This window comes from Balaenoptera borealis, assembly GCF_965194805.1.
Source record: "Balaenoptera borealis genome assembly, chromosome: 3".
In the NCBI taxonomy this organism is placed as follows: Eukaryota; Metazoa; Chordata; class Mammalia; order Artiodactyla; family Balaenopteridae; genus Balaenoptera; species Balaenoptera borealis.
In genome coordinates, this window is record NC_138866.1 from 119,688,202 (window position 1) to 119,716,092 (window position 27,891).

General features: G+C 39.4%; 2 protein-coding genes across 26 annotated transcripts in view; one reads left to right on the forward strand and one right to left on the reverse strand.

Moving 5' to 3' along the window:
• Nucleotides 1-25,087, reverse strand: part of MYO9A (myosin IXA) — a 277,041-nt gene extending 251,954 nt beyond the window's left edge. For 11 of the 12 annotated variants that reach the window (XM_082383556.1, XM_082383560.1, XM_082383553.1 and 8 more), the window contains exon 1: nt 24,570-24,966. The gene's annotated coding sequence lies outside the window, so the exon portion shown is untranslated. Of the gene's footprint in view, nt 1-24,569; nt 24,967-25,068 lie in introns of those variants that run through there. The other variant, XM_082383557.1, reaches the window with a different exon arrangement.
• Nucleotides 25,088-25,221: 134 nt separating this feature from the next.
• Nucleotides 25,222-27,891, forward strand: part of SENP8 (SUMO peptidase family member, NEDD8 specific) — a 55,141-nt gene continuing 52,471 nt past the window's right edge. For 13 of the 14 annotated variants that reach the window (XM_082383613.1, XM_082383615.1, XM_082383605.1 and 10 more), the window contains exon 1: nt 25,227-25,385. The gene's annotated coding sequence lies outside the window, so the exon portion shown is untranslated. Of the gene's footprint in view, nt 25,386-27,891 lie in introns of all 14 variants that reach the window. The other variant, XR_014242190.1, reaches the window with a different exon arrangement.

Below are 27,891 nucleotides of genomic sequence, written 5' to 3' on the forward strand. Positions count from 1 at the left end.
GCAAAAAAAGAAAAGAGTGTAGATGTAAACTATAAACCTCATGCCTTGCACAAAAATTAACTCAAAATGGGTCACAGACCTAAGTATAAAACAAAAACTATAAAATTCCTAGAAGATAGCATAGGGGGAAACCTAGATAACCTTGAGTTTGGTAATGACTTTTTTTTTTTTTTTAATTTATTTTTGGCTGCATTGGGTCTTTGTTGCTGCGCACAGGCTTTTTCTCTAGTTGCAGCGAAAGGGGGCTACTCTTCGTTGCAGTGCGCGGGCTTCTCATTGCGGTGGCTTGTCTTGTTGCAGAGCACGGGCTCTAGGCGCATGGGCTTTGGTAGTTGTGGCATGCAGGCTCAGTAGTTGTGGCGCACGGGCTTAGTTGCTCTGCGGCATGTGGGATCTTCCTGGACCAGGGCTCGAACCCATGTCCCCTGCATTGGCAGGTGGATTCTTAACCACTGCGCCACCAGGGAAGTCCTGGTAATGACTTTTTAAATACAGTATCAAGTCACAGAAAAAAAAAAAAAAAAAAGACAGTTGGACTTCATTAAAATCAAATACTCTCTGCAAAAGACACTTAAGAAAATGAAAAGACAAGCCACAGACTGCGAAAAAAAATCTTTGCAAAACACATATCTGATAAAGGACTGGTATTCAAACTACATAAAGAACTCTTAAAACCTAACAACAAGGAAACAAACAATCCAATTAAGGTGGCAAAACAGGAAAAAGATCTAGACACTCACCAAAGAAGATAAACAGATGGCAAATAGGCATCTGAAAAGATGCTCAACATCATGTTATTAGAGAATTGAAAATCAAAACAATGAGACAGTATTACACACCTATTAGAATGGCAAAAAAACAAAACAATGTCAACACCAAATGCTAGTGAGAATGTAGAGCAACAGGAATTCTCATTCACTGCTGGTGGAAATGCAAAACACTACAGTTTTGCAGTTTTCTTACAAACTAAACATACTCTTACCGTACAATCCAGCAATCATACTCCTTCGTATTTACCCAAATGAGTTGAAAACTTATGTCCACACAAAAAACTGTACACCAATGTGCATGGCAGCTTTATTCAAAACTGCCAAAACTTGGAAGTAACCGAGATGTTCTTCAAAAGGTGAATGGGTAAACAAACTATGGTACCTATACAATGTAATACTAGTCAGTAATAAAGAGAAATGACCTATCAAGCCATGAAAATACACAGAGGAACCTTAAATGTATATTACTAAGTGAAAGAATCCAATCTGAAAAGGCTTCATACTATATGATTTCAATTATATGACATTCTGGAAAAGGCAAAACTATAAAGACAGTAAAAATATCAGTGGTTGCCAGGGGTTCAGAGGAAGGATGGAGGAATGAATAGATGAATGAAGCCCAGGAGATTTTAGGACAGTGAAATTATTTGGTATACTATAATGGTGGGGAAACCCCACAGAATGTACAACAAAAAGAATGAACCTTAATGTAAACTATGGACCCCAATTAATAATAATGTACCAACACTGGCTTATCATTTGTAACTAACAGATCACACTAATGCAAGATGTTAATAATAGAGGAAACTGGAGAGATAGGGTGAAGAGGTGTATGGGAATTCTGTACTTTCTGCTTAATTTTTCTGTAAACCTAAAACTGCTTTTAAAAAAAAAGTCTATTAATTAAAAATAAAGTTGTAACAAATTTATATAAAGTCATCAACCTGTAAACTCTAAGATTCAGTCATTTTAATCCATGTAAATTATACCTTAATTTTCAAAAATGAAATAAATGGTTCTTTAGAACTCTTATTTGAAAATGCATATAGAACAAAGGACATATGATACATTTATGTGTTTTACAACAAGATGATATATGTTCTACAAGTGCATATATATGCATGTAAGTAAATGCATAGATAACTATCTGAAAAAACATGTACCAAACTGAAAGAGCAGCTCTAGGGAGCTAATTGTATGGGAAAACAGCACTACTGTGAAGGGAACAGGATGGAAGGATGGGGGTGGGGGTACACCTAAATCTGTGTCTCTTAATCTCTATTCAGAAAATCTACATTAATTTTTTAAATTGGCTATTTCTAGGTTTTAAATGCAGGCTTCAGAATTTGAAGAAAAATTTCAAAATGTTTTCTAAATCTTTAAGAATAAACAGCCTTGGAGTAAATTAACCTTGGACATAGATCTTTATTTTTAAATATTTCCACACCTATAAGAAATTTTAATTCACTCAATTGTGACTGACCACACTAGGAACAAGTACTATTGGCTGATTCCTAGTTTATCAATAATTCCATCCCTACAATGACTACAGTACTTCCACTGCACCCTCCTCTTTCACTACTTAGCTGACTCCTAGACCCCTCCCTCCTCAAAAAAAAACCCACAAAAGACTTAATGTACAGTCTGACACCCTGCTGGACATTAGTGAAGTTCTAACACAACATTAAACAGCATCCATTATTTCAGAATGCAAAGGACTGATCTGAGATATACTATTATAGCATTGATAAACTAACAATGTACCAATGCCTCAAAACTATCCCATGCTTGTCTTTCTTATATTCTTTTCCACTATGCCTTTCTCTAGACAAAATTTAGCTTCTATTCTGTTCTGTTTTCTGGGTACTACTTCTGTGATGGACTAAATTGTGTTCCCCCAAAATTCATATGTTGAAACCCTAACCATCCCCCGCAACAATGTGACTATATTTGGAGATAAACCTTTAAAGAGGTAAGTATGGTTAAATGAGGTCATCAGAGTGGGACCCTAATCCAATAGGACTGGTGTCCTTATAGAAAGAGGAAAAGACAGCAGGGATGCACACACACAGAGAACAGGCCATGTGAGGACACAGTAAAAAGGTGGCCATCTACAAGCCAAGGAGAGGCCTCAGGAGAAACCAAACCTGCCAAAACCTTGACCTTGGACTTTCAACCTTCAGAGCTGTGAGAAAATAAATTTTTGTTGAGTAAGCCACAGAAATTTTGTTTGGCAGCCCTAGCAAACTAATACAACCATACAGCAATCTTTGGTACACAATTACTAATAAATCTTAACTTGACACCATATTATAATGAATTCTACAGGATACTAACTCTAGTTTTTTTCCATCATCCAATAAGTACAATGTCCTCTGTGCCTAGTGTCATATATGTATGGCTTTCTTTTACCAACAGAGCTTCAAATATTATACTCAAGGTCCTTTCTGTTCCATCCCCTCAACTATGATCATCTCTGATCTCTACTCTTAGTATCTACCACTGCCAGAGGTCTATTTGCCAATACACTATCAAATTTGTAATTTGACATATTTGCCACCTGCCACTCTTGACACCTTCCCCCTCCTCCCAACTCACTCCTTTCCCAACTGCTTCATGTATACTTCTCAGCCTTGGTACTATTGACATTAGGCATTTAGAAGCATCACCAACCAATGAGAGAGTACTTCTGGTCACTGAATAAACCAATAACATGCTGGTTTCTGTCGATTATTTATCTTACTGCTCACACCAACAGGTTATTTTTTTTCTGACGGTTACACCTATCCCTGAGTTGAGAAAATTCAAATGTTAACTCTATGTAGCTTATCACAGTGAAAAATGACTGCTCTTCACATACTATCTAAAGAGAGTCCAGCTTTGTTGGTTCCCATCAACAGAGCATGTGCTAAGAGTTTTTTCTATTTACACTGATATGTCTCTGCTCACTCATCCTCAGTCATCCAGCCTCCCTTCTCTGACCAATGACGTGCATTTTTGCAAAAGCAACAGTCTTCCAAAGGCAGAAGTATGATCAAAGAACAGAGTACTCCTTTCTCAATAAACTTACTCAATAAAGCCTAAAATTTTGTTCTCATTAAAATGGTACACTGAACAACTAAGTTAACACTTCAAAATATTAATCAGATATTGCCTTACTGCCTCAAGACACAAAACATTATTGAAAAATTGATCATTTTTATTCCTTCAAGACCTTGATATTATCAACAGCAGAGTTGCCAGACCATTTACAAAAAACTTCAATCTTTAAAGTTTTCTTGGGTTTTGGTCTTTTTAAAAAGGTGCCATTGGGCTTCCCTGGTGGCGCAGTGGTTGAGAATCTGCCTGCCAATGCAGGGGACACGGGTTCGAGCCCTGGTCTGGGAAGATGCCACATGCCGCAGAGCAACTGGGCCCGTGAGCCACAATTACTGAGCCTGCGCATCTGGAGCCTGTGCTCCGCAACAAGAGAGGCCACGATAGTGAGAGGCCCGCACACCGCGATGAAGAGTGGCCCCCGCTCGCCGCAACTAGAGAAAGCCCTCGCACAGAAACGAAGACCCAACACAGCCATAAATAAATAATAATAAATTAATTAAATTTCTGATTGCAGACAACACCTTTGTTTAAAAAAAAAAAAAAGGTGCCATCACTATGTGTCAAAAAACTATATTATGTGAATGACTTCAAGTGGCATTCTAAACAATCTTACCTCTCTTTTGTTAAGCTGTGAAATAACAATGCTAAATTAGTAACTTACGAAGACTGAATATTTATGAAAAGAAGTTACTAGTTTTATGTAAAGTAAAAGTGCAAGTTAATCATTATTTTACTGTAGAGTAATTAGAATCAGATAGATAGCAAATACAAATTACTTATTTGCACAAGAGACAACTGTCAGCTATCCTGAACTTTTAGAGAAGTCATTCTAGAGATCCAAGTTTCCCAATAAACTGGAATTTCAGCTCTTTAAGCATCAGAAGTTGCTGTTTTCAAATTCTCTGGACCAAATTATTTCTACAACATATTTCTAACTTTATTATCCTTTTAAGCAGAATACAGTCGGCCCTCAGTATCCACGCATGCAAAACCGATACAGAAGGCCAACTGTAAGGAACTTGAGCATCCTCAGCTTTTGGTGTCCACGGTCGAGTGTCTGGAACCAGTCCCCCGTGGATACCAAGGGAAAAACGGTATACTGAATATAATTTATGTGTTTCTTAAGAATTTGGACTCCTGGGACTTCCCTGGTGGTCCAGAGGTAAAGAATCCACCTTCCAATGCAGGGGACGCGGGTTCAATCCCTGGTCAGGGAACTAAGATCCCACATGCCGCAGGGCAACTAAGCCCGTGCGCCACAACTACTGAGCTCACGCGCCTCAACGAGAGAGCCTGCGTGCCACAAACTACAGAGCCCACATGCCCTGGAGCCCCCGCACTGCAACGAAGACCCAACGCAGCCGAAAAAGATAAATTAAATAAATAAAGTAAATAAATATTAAAAAAAAAAAAAAGAATTTGGACTCCTGCAATAAATGTTAATTTTTATGATAGTGATATTCATAGGAACTACTGATATATAAAAGTAAGATGTATACATATAGCTGATTTACTTTGTTATACAGCAGAAACTAACACAACAATGTAAAGCAATTATACTCTAATAAAGATGTTAAAAAAAAAAACAAACGGGGACTTCCCAGGTGGCACAGTGGTTAAGAATCCACCTGCCAATGTAGGGGACATGGGTTCGAGCCCTGGTTCGGGAAGATCCCACATGCCACGGAGCAACTAAGCCCTGCGCCACAACTACTGAGCCTGCGCTCTAGAGCCCGCGTGCCACAACTACTGAGCCCACTGTGCCACGTGCTCTGCAACAAGAGAAGCCACCGCAATGAGAAGCTTGCGCACCACAACGAAGAGCAGCCCCCGCTCGCCGCAACTAGAGAAAGCCCGCGCACAGCAACAAGACCCAATGCAGCCAAAAATAAATAAATAAATTTATTTTTTTTAAAAAAAGGGCCATACCGTAAAAAGAAAAAAAAAAAAGTAAGGCTGTCTGTCCCTATCCTCAGTATCACCAGATTGACTTTTAGTTTATAGAAAAAATTTCACCCTGTCAGCATAAAAACATACAAATGCCCCTCTTTTCTCATTGCTGCTTCTAATCCATGTGACCTTAGAAACCAAATACTACTTATCTGAATTGTCTAAAATAAGACTAACCTCTAAATGAAAGCCTGAGGAATTCTCATATAAGTATAGAAATGTTAACCACATATTTTCATACACTCTCTATTAACCATTTAGAGACTTTTTTTTTTTACAATCTAATTGCATAGAAAAAACATGGGCTTTATAGTCACAGAGGGGTTCAGATCCTACTTTTAGCACTTAACTAGCTGCATAATCCTGGGTAAATTAATGATAAACTACCTTCCCTAAATGTTTGCATACTTGTTAAATCAACATTATCACCTAACTCACAGTTGCTATGAAGTTAAATGTGATACTATACATAAAAAAATGACTGCTACAAAGTAGGTGCAAAATTAAAAGACCTATTTTCTTCTTTGATTCATACAGTTAACATGGCAAATTTACTAAATTTTACTGTCTTTTATACAATCAAAATAATTTTCCATTTCTTTCTCAACATTTTTTATTTCTCTGATTTCTACATATGGTGTTTGTTTTCCCTGCCAAAGAGCTTATGAGTATTTTTGCCTTTCTTGTCCTCTGTAACTAAGATATTTCTCCTGCATGGCCCAAGTAGCAGAAATCCTAATTATATTAGGATTATGGGAAATGATGTAAAATCCTAATTTCTCACACTCCTAGATGATAAATAAGCTTCCTAAAGTCAAAGTCTCTGTCGGCTATTTACCAGTAATATAAATTTTGGGCTAACTATTTCTGAGCCTTAATTTCTTTTTTTTTTTTTTGAGCCTTAATTTCTTAATATTCAAAAAGAATATCAATCTCCAATAATATGGCCAATTATTTAGAACAAAACACTCACTGAAATTGTTTAAATTAATAAAATAGAAAATATATGTTCTAAAAAGTATCAAAGAGTTAACAAGATGGTAAGGAATTATAAGAACAAAACATAAGAATTATAAGGCCAAAACAGAGAGGTAAGCAGAATGCTGAAGTCAGGTTAGCCCCTGACGGAAGCCAAGGTTGGGCTTTGGTTTTCACAGTCTCATAAAGATAGAAGCCAAACCCAGGACCCACGCTAGGAAGTGAGTCTGATAGGAGACCCTATACAACAAAACTCAAACTCATAAAATAAGCCAGAGTAAACCTGTCCCATTCTACCCTATCCCCCAAGAACTGCAAGGAAAGTTGCGTTGGCACTGAGCTAGCTGTAAAGGAGAGTTCCTGACAAGTTGTAATTTTTTCTGTAAAGGGCCCGATATAAATACTTTAGGCTTTGGAGGTCATATTGACCTCTGTTGCAACCACTCAATTCTGTGGTTGTAGCATGCAAACAGCCACAGACAATACAGAAACAAATAAGCACAGCTGTGTTCCAATAAAACTTTATTTATGGACACTGAAATTTGAGTTTCATATAATTTTCACATGTTGCAAAATATTCTTCTTTTTTTCCAATCATTTAAAAATGTAGGGGACTTCCCTGGTGGCACAGTGGTTAAGAATCCACCTGCCAATGCAGGGGACACGGGTTCGAGCCCTGGTCTGGGAAGATCCCACATGCCACGGAGCAAATAAGCCCATGTGCCACAACTACTGAGTCTGCGCTCTAGAGCCTGTGAGCCACAACTGCTGAAGCTCACGCACCTAGAGCCCGTGATCTGCAACAAGAGAAGCCACTGCAATGAGAAGCCCACGCACCGCAACGAAGAGCAGCTCCTGCTCGCCGCAACTAGAGAAAGCTGGCGCCCAGCAACGAGGTCCCAACGCAGCCAAAAATAAAAATAAAGAAATTTTAAAAATAATAATAAATAAAAATAAAAATTTAAAAACCATTCTTAGCTTGCAACCTTACAAAAACAGGTAGCATAGGCCACAGTATGCTTTGAATTGTAACCACTAGACACAAGACCACCTCAGCTACTATTACCCTACACAGACACATACACACAATACTCACACACACAATTTTGTCACCTTAATTCATATTACCTGAATGACGCAAAAAAAAACCCAGGTTACAGGCATCGAGAAGACGCATGTGCAAGTATCACAAATAATGTCCCAAGAAAAGACATTATTTAGACCAAGCAAGAAGGAAACAAAGCACCATGAATAAGAAGACGCAAGAAATGGAAACAGATCTGCAAAAATTTCAGATATTGGATATGATCACACAGAAAATATAATTGCTTACTAATGTTTCAAGTGATAAATAAGACTGAAAATATCTGAAAGGGACAAGAACCATAAAAAATGACTTTGAAGATTTTAAAAGCTAAAAAGAACTTGTAAAATTTTAAAACACAACTGGAATTTAAAATGGAATAGTTGAAATGAATGAACTAAAAGACCTACCTGAAGAAACTGCCCACAGTGAAAGAAGAAAAATACAGAAAAAAAGTTAAGAAACATGTGAGAGGGACTTCCCTGGTGGCGCAGTGGTTAAGAATCCACCTGCCAATGCAGGGGACACGGGTTCAATCCCTGGGCCGGGAAGATCCCACATGCTATGGAGCAACTAAGCCTGTGCGCCACAGCTACTGAGCCTGTGCTGTAGAGCCCAAGAGCCACAACTACTGAGTCCACGTGCCACAACTACTGAAGCCCGAGCACCTACAGCCGGCGCTCCACAAGAGAAGCCACTGAAACAAAGAGTAGCCCCCACTCGCTGCAAATAAAGCCTGCGCGCAGCAATGAAGACCCAATGCAGCCAAAAATAAATAAGTAAATTTATTAAAGAAAAAACTTCAAAAAAAAAAAAAAGAAACGTGAGAAAGAGAGAAAATCTAATATATGTAAATTGGAGATCCAGAAAAAGAAAAGAAACAGCACTGAAATCATAACATCATGTTCTTTCAAACAAATAGAAATCAGTAACAAAAAAATGACTAGGAGTAACAAATAGTATCTTTCACACCAATATCTATCCCATCCCACATACCCTTTTACAATGTGATGTTGACACTTTTCCCTGTGTTCTCTGCCCCTTGAAGTTGGATGGACCTTTGCAACTGTCTTGACCAGCAGAATGCAGTGAAGTGAGGCTGAGTGACTTCTGAGGCTAGATCATAAACAGCAACATGCTTCTACCTAGCACTTTCTCCCTCAGGAATTCTAGCAGTCATACCTTAACAACTAAACTTAAAAAGCTCCACGGAAAAATCCATATGGCAAGGAACTGAGTCAGGCAAAACTGCCGAGCTGAACCACTCCTGAATTCCTGAGCCACGAAAACTGTAAACAATAATAAGCTACTAAGTTTTGGTCTTAACTTGTTATGCTGCAATAGATAACTAATACAGTAGGAAATCCTCACACAGTTGTAAACTTAAAAATCTAGTCCTAAATAAGCCATGTGAAAATAAGTAAACAGAAAATATTTTGAATAAACCATAACAAAAATATTACATTTCAAAACTTGTGAGATGCAGCTAACGCAATACTTTATAGGGAGATTTATAACTCTAAATAGGTATAATAGAAAAAAGTGAAAATTTGGGAACTGTCTTTTTAAGAAGATAGAAAAAACAGGAAAGTAAAACTAGGACAAGTAAAAGAAAATAATAGAAATGAGAAATAAAAATAAAATATAAAATAAAAAGGGCCAACAAAGCCAGAAGTGGGTCTTTGAAAAAACTGTAAATTGGCGAAACTCTCACAAGAGTAATGAGGAAAAAAAGAGAAAGGGATCAGGAATGGAAAAAAAGGCAAAACTATCAATGCTGAAAACGTTACAATGGTAAAAGGATTTTTTAATTTAGATGAAATTGAAAATATCCTAAAAATATGTATAACAGCACAATTTACTCACAAAAACTGACTGGTCCCATTAAAAAAAAAAAAAAAAAACTTAATGACCCTAATAAAAAAATCTTTCCAACAAACTCCAGAGCCACACTGCTTTACCAGCAAATTCTCCCAAAAACTCAAGAAGTAAATAATACAATCTTAAATAAATTCTTCCCGATTCTTTTTATGAGGCTGGTATAATATTGAAACCAAAAAATCTGGCAAAGACCAGACAAGAAAGCAAAACCATAAGCCAATCGTACTCCAGAACTTGCACACAAAAATCCCAAACAAATATTAGCAAACAAAATCCAACAATGTAAGTACAGTATACTACGATCAAGTTAGGTATCCCAGGAAAGCAAAGATAAATCTGATACTTATATCAGAAAGCCAATTAATATAATCAACCATATTTTAAGATCCATAAAAATTCAATTATTTATTTACATCTCAAAAGGAGTCTTTGCAAACTAGGAACAGAACAAAACTTCATCTGATAAAAGGTATCTACAAAAATCTACAGCATACTTAGTGGGGAAAAGCTGAACATTTTTCCTTTGAGATCAGAAACAAGAAAAGGATGGCCCCCATCTACTTCTATCAACATTATGCTGGAGATAGCTGTATACTGTAGGCAGCATAGGAAAGCAAGAAAAAAATAAAAGGTATAAGGATTAGAAACAAGAAACAAATTGTTATTATTTGCATATGACATAACTGCGCATATAGAAAATTTGAAAGAATCTACAGATAATCTCATTAATTCTCTAATTTAACAGACACAAGTTATTAGTTTTATAGCTCTACATACCAGCAGCAAACAATCAGAAAATAATCTTTTAAAGATATCACTACTTACAATTGCATCAGAAAATATGAAGTGCTCAGTGACAAATCTAACAAATAATGTATAAAACCTCTACTTAAAAAATAAGACTTTATCATGATTCATTACAGAAATGGAAGGATATCCACGTTCTTAGTTTGGAAGACTCAATGTTGGAAAAATGTCAGTTCTCCCCAAATAAATCTACAGAACCAGTTCAATCTCAATAAAAATCTCAAATGTTGTTTTTATGTTGAATTAATTGTTGGGGGGTTTTTTGTGGAATTTGACACAGTGATTCTAAAATATATATGAAAGTGTAATGGGCCAAAAACAGCCAAGACTCTCCTGAAAAACAACAGCAAAGTGGGGAGACTTGCCTTACCAGGTATCAGAACTTCTAAAGCTGTAAGTAGTTAAGACGGTGTGTCACTTGTACAGGAATAGACAAACAGACCAACAGAGCAGAGAAGAAAATCCAGAAACAGAAATATGTAAATATGGATACTGGACATGTGTGAGATGTGGCACTGCAGATCAGTAAAGATGAATTTTTCAAAATCAATGCTGGAACAACTGAGTGTCCATTTGGGGTGGGAGAGAATAAGATTGGACCTCATACTATCCATAAAAATCTATTCCAGGTAAAGATCAAACTTGTGAAAGGTTAAAACTTAAAAGCGCTTAGAAGATGATACAGGAGAACTACTTTACCTCAGACTACAAAAGGGTTTCTTTAAAAGGATTCAAATAACACTAGCCAAAGCTGATAAATTCAACTACATTAAAACTGAGAACTTCTATTGATCAACAAGTACCACAGAAAGTGAAATAACACACCAAAAACAGGTGTTCTTATCCAAAACACATATAGGGAATTCCCTGGCGGTCCAGTGGTTAGGACTCCACGCTTTCACTGCCATGGGCCTGGGTTCAATCCCTGGGCAGGGAATTAAGATCCAGCAAGCCGCGCAACACGGTCAAAACACACACACACACACACACACACACACACACACACACACACACACACACAGAGGATTTCTAAACATCAGTAAGAAAACCACAGACCACCTAACAGAAAAAAATTGGGCAAAAACTTGAACAGGTATGTCATAAGAAGAAAACTCAAATGACTATGAAAAGATGCTCAACTTCATTAGTAATCATGGAAATGCCAATTAAAACCATGAGACACCATCACACCTTTCAGATTGGTAAAAATTAGAGTCTGACAATACCAAGTACTGAGAATGTAAGACAAAGGGAACTCTCATTGTGTTGGAATTATAAATTGAAATAATTTTGAAAAACACTTTGTCATTATCAAAGTTGAATGTGTGCATACCTCACAACCCAGCAATTCCATTCCTAGGAATTCTACAGAAATATCTGTGCACTTGCATACATGAAACAGGTCCAAGAGCGCTCACCACTGAATTATGTGTATAACAGCAAGAAATTGAAATCAACTCAAATGTCTATCAAAACTAGAATGATTAAATTGTAGTATACATTGGAAACATTACCACAATGAAATCTAACGAACAACAGCCAACAACTTGGAATTAATTTCACAAATGCTGAACTAAATTTTTTAAATCACATAAAGTACTCATATGAATTTCAAAAACAAGGAAAACTACACTACATTGTTTAAGGATATATGACCTGGGATTTAAAATTACGAAGCAAAGCAAGAAAATGACAGTCACAAAAGGTCAGGATAATAGCCACCTCCACAGAGTGGGATATGTTGACAAGGGCAAGGGGAGGGTGAGGTGATGGGGAGGTACTTCTTGTTTGTTGGCCTGGGCAATGACAACGTAAATATTTACTTTATAATTTTCTTTAAACTGCATATGTTTTATTCACTCTCCCATATGTTTGAATAAAAAGGAAAAGTAACAACTGCCTATGACTGCTAATTTTTGTTTTAGATGTTTTCTTTTTTGGCCATGCCACGCAGCATGCAGAATCTTAGTTCCCTGACCAGGGATGGAACCTGTGCCCCCTGCAGTGGAAGCACGGAGTCTTAACCACTGGACCGCCAGGGAAGTCCCTGCTATAGTAATTTAATATGATAAAGCAATTTCTGTAAGCCCGAGAGCTTGAATTCCTTATATCCTAGCAGGTACCCTTCCCTCTGTCTTTAGTATTCCTATCTCTTACTCTTTACACTCATAGTATACATTTTATCTGCCTTACTAGACTCTAAGTATCTGTCCAATGAATGCTTGGATAATCTGAAAGGTTTAAGGCAAAAAGAGGAAGAAGAAAGGTTAAGGAGAGGGGAGGTTGTGGGAAAAAACAGTAAGGAAAGAACCTGACTTATGCTTACATGAAAACACCCAGGACGTCAGATTTTTAGTTCCAATGCTTCAAGGAGCCAGGAAGCACAGGGAGAGGAAGTAGGTAAATCATCTCTGTCCCCTCTGACCAGGTGCCATAAAACAAAGCAGATTAACATCATTGATATCAATCACCTAATATTTAGGTGCAAGAAAGTGTACCTAAGTATATCTACTTCTCCTGAAATCCTCTTAACAACAACAACAAAACACAGTAACAAAGCCCCCTCAGGGACTTCCTTGGTGGTCCAGTGGGTAAGACTCCACACTCCCAGTGCAGGGGGCCGGGGTTCGATCCCTGGTCGGGGAACTAGATCCCACATGCATGCTGTAACTAAGAAGTCCACATGCTGCAACGAAGATCCCGTGTGTCGCAACTAAGACCTAGCGCAGCATGCATGCATGCATGCATAAATAAATAAATCAATAAATATTTTTAAAACACAAAAACAAAAAACCAAAGCCCCCTCAGACTATAGGGCTCTCTGGAACAAATCAACTCCTTCTTAATTACCTGAGGAAGAAACTTTATTTTTCAGTTAATCTATTCAGTATGTATTACCTATTCATAGTTCAAAAGATTAAACACAAATATCTATCAGATACAGACTCGTTAATAAAATTATGGTATATCAACACAATAGAATACTATGCCTCCATAAAAAAGAATAAGATGTGTATGTACCAATATGGAGTATTCTCCCAAATATATTGTTAAATGGAAAAAAAAAAAAAAGAAGAAATACAGAACAGTACATATGGTATGTTACCTTTGGTGTATGAAAGGAGAGTACACACATACACATACACCTAACTTTGAAAGAAAAAGAAAAAACTGGAATGATTGATCAGAAACTTACAAAAATGATTATCTATAGGAGAGCAAGAAGGAAACAGAAGGGATGAGGATGAAAATAAGATTTCTACATATACCTTTACATTTGGTTTCTCCTTTTGAACTATGTATCTTACATATTCAAAGGGTAACAGTAAATTTAAAAAAACAGAGGAAGCAAACTCTAAAATGAAAAACAAATGGACCTAAATACATACCGAACTGGTAACAATCACATTGAGAAAATAATGATTTCAAGTGACTTTTAAACACAGTACTAACAATAAGTATAACCTTGGTGGGATACATTCTAGGACAAAATGGGATGCAAAGAAATCTTAAAATTTACTAGTAGTTTTATTTATTTTTAAACTACTTTAGCTATACTTACGAAAAAAAATCAGTGTTAATAAAACTTAAGATTTTCAATATAAAAGAGATTAAAACTAAAGTACTTTTTTTAAAAAAGATGAAGAAAGAAACAGGCAATGTTAAATTTGAATAAGAATTATCAATATGACTTCATGCTTTTTTTTCTCTCCTGAGAAGACCTAGAAGTGATGACAGTTCCATAAAAGGGAGCATACCAACATCCAGATGTTGTTTTCTAAATATCTTCCTCCACTATAAGGAGACAGATCTCCTTGGAGAAACTGCTGATTCCTGTCTGAAGCAGGAGAAGTCCTTGGTGAGCCAAGATGTCTTATACCCAAAAGTAAGGAATCACTCAAAGACTAATAATAGGCTTATGCAAAAAGAATCACTCAAAGACTAATAATAGGCTTATGCAAAAAGAACTCAGGTGTCTGTTTGAAGGGACTCCCAATATCCTTATTTGAGACAATCTGAGCATCAAAAAAGAACAATGGGAGGGAAGGAATGGGAGTTTGAAATTAGCAGAAGCAAACTATTACATGTAGGATGGATAAACAACAAGGTCCTACTGTATAGCACAGGAAACTATATTCAATATCCTGTAACAAACCATAATGGAAAAGAATATGAAAAAGAATATATATATGTATAACTGAGTCACTGTGCTATACAGAAGAAATTAACACAACATTGTAAGTCAACTGTACTTCAATAAAATCTGAAAAAAAGAACATCTGTAACTAATTGTAATAAATAAAAATCCAAGAGACCACTAATAAACTCATTTGTCACCACTGTACATGACTATTAGGCCAACTCCTCACTCTGAAAATTAGACAAGAAAAAATTAAGCATTTACTTACTCTGCCCTTTTAGGAAGAACTACAGTTCACTCCCAGGTGACGAAGGTTATAAACCTTTTGTTAACAGAAGAACGACAGCTAATAAATATTTAAAAATTACAGAATTAGAAAAAATCACCATTTTTCAACCTTCAATCAAATAACTCATTTGCCCAAGACTCACAAAAGATGCTAAAATCGCTAGGTATAGAATATTTTGAAGGATGGAATATTTGTATGATACCAAAGTATTGCCCCCACAGATTATTGTACTTGATGATCATAAGAGGAAAGAATATGCTTTTACAATGGAAAGATACAGCAAACACCACTTTATTTATTTTTTAAATTTATTTATTTATTTTTGGCTGCGTTGGGTCTTCCTTGCTGCACGTGGGCTTTCTCTAGTTGTGGTGAGCGGGGGCTACTCTTCGTTACAGTGCACGTGCTTCTCATTGCAGTGGCTTCTCTTGCTGCGAAGCACAGGCCCCAGAGTGCAGGGCCTTCAGTAGTTGTGGCGTGTGGGCTCAGTGGTTGTGGTTCACGGGCTCTAGAGCGCAGGCTCAGTAGTTGTGGCGCACGGGCTTAGTTGCTCCGCGGTATGTGGGATCTTCCTGGACCAGGGCTCGAACCCATGTCTCCTGCACTGGCAGGCGAATTCTTAACCACTGCACCACCAGGGAAGTCTGCAAACATCACTTTAAACTTCTTAAAACTTAGATCACTAATAGTGATGTCATATATCTCCCATAGTATGCAACATGAAATATAACATCACCTATGAAGTATTCTTGCCAAAACTTAACATGCATAATCAAGCCTTTAAATTATAACTTCCACTGTACAAGATATACACGGAACAGAGGAACAAGTTAAGCAAAAGCACAAAGAAATAATTAGATAACTAGAAAACAGGCCATTCTGATAAAGAAGATGTGGCACATATACACAATGGAATATTACTCAGCCATAAAAAGAAACGAAATTGAGTTATTTGTAGAGAGGTGGATGGACCTAGAGTCTGTCATACAGAGTGAAGTAAGTCAAAAAGAGAAAAACAATTACCATATGCTAACACATATATATATGGAATCTAAAAAAAAAAAAGGTTCTGAAGAACCTAGGGACAGGACAGACATAGAGAATGGACTTGAGAATGGGAAGGGTAAACTGGGACGAAGGGAGAGAGTGGCACGGACATATACACTACCAAACGTAAAATAGATAGCGAGTGGGAAGCAGCCGCATAGCACAGGGAGATCAGCTCAGTGCTTTGTGACCACCTAGAGGGGTGGGATAGGGAGGGTGGGAGGGAGACACAAGAGGGAGGAAATATAGGGATATATGTATATGTATAGCTGATTCACTTTGTTATAAAGAAGAAACTAACACACCATTGTAAAGCAATTATACTCCAATAAAGATGTTAAAAAAAAAAAAAGGCCATTCTATAAGATAATGATCTTGTCTTGTCAAAGAAGTTTCAATATCATAAGAAAAAGGAGTGGGATAAGAAACTTTTCTAGATTAAAAGAAACTAAAAAGATAATCAAATGCATGCAAAAATCTTGACTGAATTCTGGTTTGAAAAACTGAAAATTTAACTGTAGTCTGAATATTAAATATTATTAGGAAATTACTGTTATTTTTCTTAGGTGCTGGTAATGGCACTGTGGTGATATGGAGAATATTTTCTTAGGAGATGTATGCTCAAGTGTTTTGAGGTAAAAGTCAAAATAGTCGCAATTTTCAAAAGGTTCAGTTAAAGTATATACACACACATACACATAGAAAACAATAAAGCAAATATGGATGGCATACTGTTAACTTTTTTTTTTAATTTTAAAATTTTATTTATTTTTTTATACAGCAGGTTCTTATGGTGGCTGACTTATCAATGTTCTTTGTTCTATTCTTTCAACTTTTCAACACTTTTTTTTTTGGCCGCGCCGTGCAGCGTGCAGGATCTCAGTTCCCCAACCAGCTATCGAACCCATGGGAGCACGGAGTCTTAACCACTGGATGGCCAGGGATGTCCCTCAACATTTTCTAAGTATTTTTATTATAAAAAAAAAAGTAGGGGGGTGGGTATTTCCCTGGTGGCACAGTGGATAAGACTCCACGCTCCCAATGCAGGGGGCCCAGGTTTGATCCCTAGTCAGGGAACTAGATCCCACATGCCTACCGCAACTAAGAGTTCGCATGCCACAACTAAGGAGCCCGCCTGCTGCAACTAAAGGAGCCCATGTGCCACAACTAAGGAGCTGGTGAGCCGCAACTAAGGAGCCAGTGAGCCACAACTAAGGAACCCGCCTGCCACAACTAAGACCCAGTGCAACCAAATAAATAAATTTTATCTTTTTTTAAAAAAGGAGGGGGAAGGCAGGAAGAGAACTAAAATAAGGTAGAGTTGCAAAAGAAGGTAAGGAAAAAATAGGATCTCAAGATCATTTATAAACTCATATCCACACAGTTATCTGAAGAACTTTCTCCCTTATAGTAAAATAAATAAATAAGTAAAAATCTCGGGAGTTCCCTGGCAGTCCAGCGGTTAAGACTCCATGATTCCACTGCTGGGGACCTAGGTTCAATCCCTGGTCGGGGAACTAACATCCCAGCAGCCACGCAGCAAGGCCGAAAAAATAAAATAAAGTTACTGTCTTTAAAAAAAAAAATCCAGAGACTACTCAGCCCACTATCATCTGATCAATATAAGTAAACAGATCTCAAATACTTACACACTACAGACAGCAATAGTACTACAATCTGTCAATGATTTAAGGAATGTTTGTCATTGGCAAACAGAACATTTTGTTGTACCTCACACCGAATCAAAATACATTCTAACATCCATTAATCTGATATACTAAGACATCAAGAGAAGCGTTTCTTTAGAGCCTTTCTGAATTGAAAACTATGATCACACTTGAAAGACAGCTAGCAGACTATCCTTCTAACATTGACTTCTACTAGCAACAAACTTTGATGGCCATTTATTTATGCCACACAATAAATTCTTTAAATTCTTGATCTCATATTTAAACATAACAAGAAATAGACATATTCAAGGAGGAAAATGAAGACTTCTTGAGTATCTACTATGTGCTTGGTGCTTTACATAAACTGTTTTAACTCATGATAATCTTGTGAGATGAACATTCTTGAAGCTCAGAAATGTTAAGTGACTTGCCCACAAATGACAGCTCATAAGGGATGAGGCTGGAAATTGAATCGAGGTCTGTTGAAAATCCAGGTTTAAGAGTCTATAGTATTCTTTCCACTTAATTGGCCTTAACAAATTTAATATTTACAGACAGAAAAGTCCATCTAAGGAAGAAGTATGTTTAAAAGAATTCCTTCATACTCAAAGAGCCACATAATCTTAAAGTTTAAGAAAAATCAAAACTGAGAAAAAGAAAAAGTATGCTCTAAAATTATTGCTAGTTGCAAAAAAAAACTCAATTCTTAGCAAGCCAGCTGTCTACGACACAGGACAGCTAGTCCTTTCCTCACTGTACATGTAAAATTATACTCCAGTTGCCCGTTGGATGACCCCATTGCCAAAATATGCTAGCAACATAATTCACATTAAAACCCAGAGGCCAAACACCATTTGGAAAGTGCTTTACATGTTTACTATACCCATCTCGAGCACGATCCCCACTCAAAACAGGCTATTTTAAGCAAATATTCTTTGGTCTATCATATTCTTTTCCACTACTCTAAAATATTAAACTCAAAAACAAGAAAATCTACCTAAATACAAACATCCCATAACTGAATATTAAAATATGATGTGATTTTGAATTTATCTATTGCACAAAAATATGCCAGAATTGCACTAATATAAATTATGTATGTTCTTTCCATAGGATCAAAATTCTAATATCTATGTCTCTTGTATGTCTAAAGATACACACAAAATATGTAGAGAAATCTACGTTAAAGAGTCTTCCCATTTAAAATTAAATCCTCTTTGAACTGGACTAGCGACCAGAAGAGGGCATAAGGTGGCTTGTGAGGTTGTACTGATAGTAATATCCTGTATCGTGCTTGATGTAGGTATTGGTTACATTTGTGTATTCACTCTGTGAAAATTTATTGAGCTGCACATTTATGATCTGTGTACTTCTTTGTATACATTATAATTTATAATAAGCATATTCTTTTAAAAAAAATCCTCAATCTAAAAACGTGCCTTGGGGCTTCCCTGGTGGCGCAGTGGTTGAGAATCTGCCTGCCAATGCAGGGGACACGGGTTCGAGCCCTGGTCTGGGAAGATCCCACATGCCGCGGAGCAACTAGGCCCGTGAGCCACAACTACTGAGCCTGCGCGTCTGGAGCCTGTGCTCCGCAACAAGAGAGGCCGCGACAGTGAGAGGCCTGCGTACCGCGATGAAGAGTGGCCCCCGCTTGCCACAACTAAAGAAAGCCCTCCCACAGAAAAGAAGACCCAACACAGCCAAAATTAAATAAATAAATAAATAAATTTTAAAAAAATTTAAAAAATAAAAATAAATAAAAATAAAAAAAATAAAAACGTGCCTTACTATATTGTACTGATACCAAAGAAGCTACAGCCCAGTGAAGAAAATAGACAAGCTATTAGGAATTTCATTAGAGAACTGTGACAGAAGCAAGCACTACATACTATAGGAGTGGCACCTAACTTAACCTGGAGGAAGTAAAGGAAAGCTTCCCAAAGATATACCTGGTCTGAGCCCTGAAGATCAGATAGAAGATTGCTAAGCAGAGAAAGGTGGAAGGGAAAGACGGGAAAGGGAACAGAGAGTGCAAAGACCTAAGTTCAATGAGTGGATCAAAGAAGTTAAGAGCGCAAGGAAGGAAAGCCTAAAGAAGAGTCAGATCACGAAGGATCTCACACACATGCCAAGCTACAGTTTAAGCTTTATCCTGAAAGCAATGGGAAAGCACTGAAGATCTTTCAACAGGAAAGGATATGATTAGACTTGTATTCGTACTATGTCAATCATGGTGCCTGCCATGTTTGCAACCCCATTTTGTGGGAGAGTTAGCCTGCACACTGCCCCATGTTTTTCACCATTATGATCCTGCCTCACACCCACATGCACAAATAAACACACAGCTATCACTAAATGGCCAGGAGTAGTCACATGACCGAAGTACACAGGCTTGCTAGCAGCCCATGATTACAGTGCTGAGCCAAAGAGATTGTTTCTTGGGAATTCAAACCAGAAAATCTTAGGAAGAAGTCAGCAACAGAAGCTCAAGTTAAAAAGACAGTAGCCAATATACACTACCAAATGTAAAATAGATAGCTAGTGGGAAGCAGCCGCATAGCACAGGGAGATCAGCTTGGTGCTGTGTGACCACCTAGAGGGGTGGGATAGGGAGGGTGGGAGGGAGACACAAGAGGGAAGAGATATGGGGATATATGTATATGTGTAGCGGATTCGTTTTGTTATACAGCAGAAACTAACACATCATTGTAAAGCAATTATACTCCAATAAAGATGTTAAAAAAGAAAAAAGACAGTAGCCAGGAGGCAAGATGTTGGCATGGGAGTGACACGGTAGTTATAAGGAGGCAGAAATTAGGAATAAATGGAAGCCATGAGATCGGGTGGGGGAGGGGATTAGAGAGAAAAAGTAATACAAAACAAAATAGAAAAAGTAGCTAAGACAAGTTAACAGTAGAGCACTAGAGTGAAATCTGTCTTTTCCTGCTTCTAGTTTTATATTTATTTATTTATTTATTAAATTTATTTATTTTTGGCCGTGTTGGGTCTTCATTGCTGTGCGGGCTTTCTCTAGTTGCGGCGAGCGGGGGCTACTCTTCGTTGCGGTGCATGGGCTTCTCATCGCGGTGGCTTCTCTTGTTGCAGAGCACGAGCTCTAGGCACGCGGGCTTCAGTAGTTGTGGCACACAGGCTCTGCAGTGCAGGCTCAGTAGTAGTGGCGCATGGGCTTAGTTGCTCCGCGGCATGTGGGATCTTCCTGGACCAGGGATCGAACCTGTGTCCCTTGCATTGGCAGGCAGATTCTTATCCACTGCGCCACCAGGGAAGCCCTCTAGCTTTATTTTTAAGTTCCTGTTCTTCCTGAGACCAAGCTGTTTAACTTTTCCTGGGTTCCCTTGTGCATGTTTTCTTTCAATAAGTACTCCGCTACTTAAGATAACTTGAGTCTCTTCGTTGCAACTAAAAAAGCCTAACTAAAAGAGCATTTTAGAACACTTACTCTGGCAAAAGTGGAGAGAATGAACTAGAGGGTACGGCAAAACTAGAGGCAGATGAGAAGACAAGAAGACCAACAGACATTCGGGGTTAAACAGAGACAACAAAAATAGCAATCAGGAATGATCTGAAATATCATGAGAGAGAACGTGCCGGACTTTGTGATGTTGGTAGTTCGGTACAGAGTGCAGTGGAGGATGATTCCCAGATTCCTAAAGGCTTCATGAGGAGGAGAGAGTAGTACCGTTCATTAAGACAGGCAATCAAAAGAAAAAATTTTGTTGCAGTTTGTCTCCTTCTACCCCCACCTTTTTGGAGGGAAGAGAGGCAGAGAACAGTTTTATTTTGTACATGTGTGAAGTGCTTGTGAAATATGAATCCCAGTGGAGATGTCCATTAGAAGTGATTTACAGGCATCCAGAGTAAAGGCAAGAGCTCTACACTGTAGCTCTGGACTTAGGAATAAATAATTAAGTCATGTTATGTTTTAAAAACATGACTGAAAATTTTTTGACTAATCTTTATTACTAATGTAACTAGAAATCATACAAACCAAAAAACTTAATATTCTTGGCAAACCACATTTTCCAAGCTCCTATACTTCTCTGTAAACAATGAAGATTGAACAAACTTTTACAATAGTATAATCTAAATGATTAGAAAAAACGAGATTTATGTTGCTAATTTCTACTGAGGTTTTACCTTTTTAAAAATCTAAGTTTACTCCATTTCCCTCAGTACTATACACAACTCGGGGGGAAAACACTGTTAAAAAGCCTTGTCAGACAGTGAACCTATTGACGTTTAAACTATAACAAGATTTTTTAGAGAACTTAATCACATAGTTTACTAGCTTAGACATTCAACTCTACCTATACTGTAAATGTTGGATTTCTATCCTACAATCTCTTCTCCTCTCAGGTACACCTTTTGCACCCAAATCTATTACTATCAACCCAGAACTTGATAATGAGCTTAAGCCACAAATCCAGTTGCCTCCTGGCCATCTACATCTGATAGAAGTATAATCACCCAAACTCAACATGTCACAAATTGAATTCCCCTTTCTTGACAAAAATAAAAATTCCACTCCTCCCTCATATGGATCCCCACCTCAGTGAAAGGCACAGGCTAGAAACCTAGATCTTATCCTCTATGAACCCTAACCCTAATTCCAAATCCAATGAAATCACCAAATCCTGTCTACTCTCAAAACCCAAATGAAGACTGCACCATCATCATTTACCCTCCTGACACATTTAGTCTACCTTTCAATCCACCCTCCTCAAAGCAGACAGAGTGATCTTTTAAAAATGCAAATCTTATCATTTCAGTCCCCTTCTTTAAATCCTTCAGTAACTTACTTGATAAACATTATAATCTCTTTCAAAGCCAGTCACTCCATGGAAGCTCAGAGGTTCAATGAGAAATTTACTTTAGTTATATGCTTTCTTGTAGGTTCACAAAAGAATCATCATGAAATTTTTCAAATCCTGAAAATTACTTAAAACATACAAAACATATGATACATTTAAAAGAAAAGCATGCCGCACGGTTTATAAAAACAAAGACTGAAAATAACCTCAAGATCACCAGAACGGAATACTATCCACCCAGTAAATGAGGCACTTCCAAATGTACTATTGTTGAATGAACTCTAGGATCTATTATTAAAGGGCGGGGGGGTGGTATATCCATAGTATACAGTATGCAAGAATTTGTCTGTGGAGTGTTTTAAAAATATAAATGTATAGACTTGTATGCTAGAAATATCACAGGAAGGACACACACAAAGATGGAAACAGTGGTTGCTTCCAAGGAGGGAAAATGAGTGGTTAGAGGATAAAAAGGGGGAAAAGAAACTTTTTACTGCATACTCTTTTGAACCTTTTGACTTTTATACTATGTCTAGTTATGACCTATAATTTTAATATGATTTTCTCCCTCCTCAGTTCCACACACACAAAATAAAAAATTTTAAAGTACTGACTACAAAAACCTCTCTATACTTCATCCCTATACCAAGGTTAAAATTATGCACTGATCAACTGGTGTAAAATTACCTTTCCTTCTTGACAGCTCAGGAGTTCAACAAACTATATTTTATTCAATATTTTACTACTAAGAAGGCTGTTGGTAATGACATCGGTGAACTCTGCATGATAATTGCACTTGCTCCTTGGAAAAGCAAGACAGTAGCACCAGGTAGCAGAATTTTATTATTAAACTGATATTAAAGTCTTCAGGGATTAAGGAAAGCTACAAATCTTTCTTTTCCAGCAAATTCGCAAAAAGCAAATCAAAAAACAAAAAAAGCACCCTGGTATCCTTCAAAAACAGTGCAAAAGATCTGCAAAAATCTACAAGAAAGTGAAGCAAACGATACCACATGGAGACACAGTTACATTCATTAGCGTTATGTGCTTTGATCCTTATAGAAGTCCCTAAAATGTCACGATCTGGACTACCTCACACGTTCTACAGAAGAGACAAGATAAGAAGCAGGCTGTGAGACCTTACAACAACACACACCCCCTGCCCGGGGCTTCCAAGCTCTTCCCTCTTCCTCTCTCTATAGCCACCAGACTAAACCCTCCAAACAAGGGTGTCAGTTGGTCCCCTTAAGCCCCACCGGAGGGAATACACTAGGCTATGCAAACACCCCTTCAGGATTTCATGGCAAAGCCCTTCCAACCAAAGAAAGGATCACGAGCGGGGAGAAAGATAATCAGGTCTGCCTAAGGACAAGAGGTCTGGGGGAGAGGCTACAGTAGGAGTGGGGGGGAGAGGCCGCTGTTGATGGTGTCTAAAGAGGGGCTGACATCAGATCTCTTGGGAGGTAAGAGCATCACGAAGCAGACTATCTGAAAGCCGAGTTGGGTAGGGGAAGAGCTAGTCGGCTAAGCGGTGAGCGAGCTGGGGGTGGGGGGGGGGGGGAAGGGGAGGAGAGAAGAGGGGTGGGCACGATGGATCTGCCCTGGAAATGGGGGTAGCAATGGGTTAGGGGGTGGTCGTAACTGGGTCTGAGGAACAGTGACAAACCCGGGTCAGCTCACGAGAGAATGTGACAGAGTCTCGAGGCCCCATTAAGCGTCCGAAGAGAGTCTGAAGGAGGTTCCAGTAGGGTGTGCTGGGGTGGGGGGCCCGTGACAGAACCCCAAGAGAGGTTGGAGGGCCGGAATGGTGTCTGGTTAATGGAAGATACGATGGGTGGGGTCTACGGGGGACCCGGGGCAGCGATCGGGTGTCAGGGAGGCTGCGGGGTAGACCCGCTCGCGGGGCGTCTCCGCCGGGGCGGGGCGGAGCGGCTCCGCAAAAGCTAAAGAGAGAGACTGAGACGTGGGCCGGGCCGGGCCGGGCCGCAGGGCCGCTGGGCGGCTTGGGCGGGTCTTACCTCGGGCTCCGCCGCGGTGGCCACCGCAGCCCCCTCCTCTTCGGCGGAAGCCGCCTGCCAGCCTCAGCCCCAGGGTCAGGCCGGAGGAGACAGCAGAGGCCGAGACCACCGAGGCTCGGAGGGTTTCGGGAGGGTGGGCCCAGCTGCCTTAGGGTCCGGGCGAGCGGCCGCCGCGCATCCCCCGCCCTGTCAGAGAGACTCCGCCCGGCCTGGGCAGGCACATCCCCCGCCGCACCCGCCCAGAGAGCACGCGTTGGACCGCCGCCTCAACCGCTGTCGCCCCCTCTGCCGGTGCCGCCGGTGCCTCCTCCGCCGCCTCTCGGCGTCCTGACTGGACTCTCAGCAGCCACAGCCAACCGCCGCCCCGTCCCCGTCCCCGTCCCCGTCCCCGTCCCCGTCCCCGTCCCCGTCCGCTCCGGCCCGCGCGCGACCGACCCCGCGCACGCAGCCCCGCCCCGCGCGACTCCTCAGCTGCAGACGAGCAGGCGCGCGCACTTACCTCCCACGCCCCCTACCGCCGGCCAGAGCTGGCCCGTCCGCCCGGCCCCGCCCCCGCCCCCGCACGTGACGCCGTCAGAGAGTACAGCATGCGCTTGCGCGGACACGCCCCATTTCATCCGCCCCAGGCGGCCCCGCCCAAACTTTTCTTCCTCACCTTACGGCAGAGCGGGGAACTCTGCCTTAGATTTTCTCTCTACTGGAGAGGAATGTCGCAATGTTAGGGGTAGAAAACTCTGGGTTTGCGACCGTAGCTTTCGTTTTCCGGCCAATAGAGAGCCGCCTGAAGCCTGGTTGGGGTGGTGAGGCACGAGGCAGGTAAGAAGCCTGCTCCCCACTTGGGTTTGCTGGTCGGTGTGTTTGGGCCGGGGACCGCTTACCGTCCACGCAGATCTAGGGTATCCTTGCCCGCTCCCCAGTTTTGGCGCAGGGTTCTCAGCGCCACCCCGTTAGCCCTCCCCACCCTGTTTCTACACACACGCCCTCCCCCTCATTTCCCCGCCCCAGACCTCCGTTTCCTAGCCTTTCTTTCCATTCATTACTCAGACTTTTTTCACCGAGTGGTTTCCAGGAGTTAGACTCCAGAAAGTCAGAAGCAAATGAAATAGTCTCAGCTTTCTGAAGCGCTCTGTTATGTCGAGACGATGAGAGAATCCGCAGTGGTAGTAAAGTAAATTTATAATAGAAAAAAAAAAAAAAACCACAGGTTACTCTGAGCATGATTGTATTGAAGGACTTGAGAAAACCCTTTCCAAGGTGATCTTTGGGTCACTCAATTTGTGTTAAAAGGCTAGTGAGCAGTAGCTGGTCAAAGAAATATGAGAGGAGATAGAAGCAGAGGGAATGACGAGTACAAAAGCATATGCCAGTACTGGCTGGAAGAGTAAAAAGTCATAGAACATAACTGGTAAAAACCATACAGGTGTAGGGTACCCTTTAAAGAAACATCGTTGTAAAGTGATGAGATGAGGGGCAAGCGTGTGGGCTGCAACAGTGTGTTCTTTTAAGATGGGAAACTCTTAGGCATAAAAGTGTACCATGGAACCGAGAAGTAGACAATTTATGGATGAGAATAGCTAATTTACAGAACCAAGAACACTAGTGGAACTCAATCTTGTATGCACATTAGAGTCACCTGGGAAGCTTTTTAAAAATAAAACCAATGCAGTTGCTCTATCTGAGGCCAATTAAACAAACTCAGGCATCAGTGTTTCTTTTTAAAAAAACTCCTGAGGTGACTAATGCTGTGGGTTGAGAACCACTAAACTAGAGCAAAGGAAAGGATGGGAAGTAGGGGAAGGCAGAAGGTTGATAGAGTTGGCTCTGTAACATTAAGATGGGAGTCATTTGATGAGAGAGAGTTGGGGATGGAATGGGACGCTTGGTCAGAGAGATGATAGTTTTGAATAACTGCTCTGGGAAATGGGAGAAGTCACTCCTGCCTTTCCCTTCAGCACATTTCCATCCTTCAGTCTTAATCAGATCCACCTCAGTTACTGCTCTCTTTCCCCTCCCTTTCCCCTCCATCCAAGATTTATCAGCTGGGGATCCAGCCTTAGAGCTCAAGGGCCTCCTCATTTCTATCCCCAAAAAGATCAGAGCTAGGCGATTTTATGAGATTCAGAGACTAACTTCACTCCCCGAGAGATTATTACTACACACAGTGCCTTGCCAATTTAGAATCTCTTTTATATTCATTTCATTGATCATTTACATTAGGAATGAGAAAGATTTAAGATTCAGCCCTATTAGGACCTCATAGTATTAGGGAAAACAGACCTTTAAAAGAATTCACTTGGCAGGCAGAGAAGGTCTGGGTAAGGCAAAGCCCAAGCCAGTGCATGGCTACTGTCTATTAACTAGGGTTAATTCAAAAACCTATCTGCCACCAGATAAGGGAGAGTCACTATTGTCTGGTATGACTAGAGTTTAGTATGAAAAGTAGGGGTGGGACAGAGATTAAGATGATAAAGTGGGTGTGAACAGTTAATGAGGAGCCTTGAATTCCATGCTAAAGTGTTTAGATTATATACTATAAGCAATTAATAGGTATAAATAATAAAGGTAAAATTAAATAACCTCTTTTATGTCATGGACCACTTTGGCAGCCTGGCCTGTGGACCTTATCTCAGAATAATGTTTTTAAATGTATAAAGTAAAATACATGGAAACGTAAATGAAATTATTTTTATTGAAAGTTTTAAAAATATTAAAACAAATGCGTGATGTAGTTATATATGTGCTTCCTTACACATTAAATAACATCTGGCAGCAGGTCTAATTATGTAATTTCAAAATAGTGATGAGTATAAATTATATTTTGAGATAACTGCAACAACTTTAATGTGATATGAAAATATATTTCTAATGGTGACAAAGACATAGGGACTGTTAATACCACTGAGGATTATTGCCTACACTTAGTGAAGAAGATGCTAAATTTCAGCTAGAGTTTATTCAAAAGATGCAATTTTTTTTCCCAGTCCAAGTTCATGGAACCCTTAATTCTAGCCACATCCTGGCCCATGGATTCTAGATCTATAAAAAGCTTACTGTAATGGTTTTAAGCAAGAGCATGACAGATCAAGTCTGTGTTTCGGAAAGGTACTTGAGCAGTGTTCACTTCTTAACCTCTCAGTTGGAGTGGGAGTGGGGAACTGGCTCTTCTCTTTTTCCTGTACCTTAGTTGCAGTAACCACTACTACTCCACTGTTGCCTAATAATTTGGGCCTGCAGGAGAACTGAGCTTGTGGCTGTGTATATGGGAGAAATACAAGGAAATAAATTGGGAAAGATAGGTTGCGGCTATTTTTGTGGAAATAAT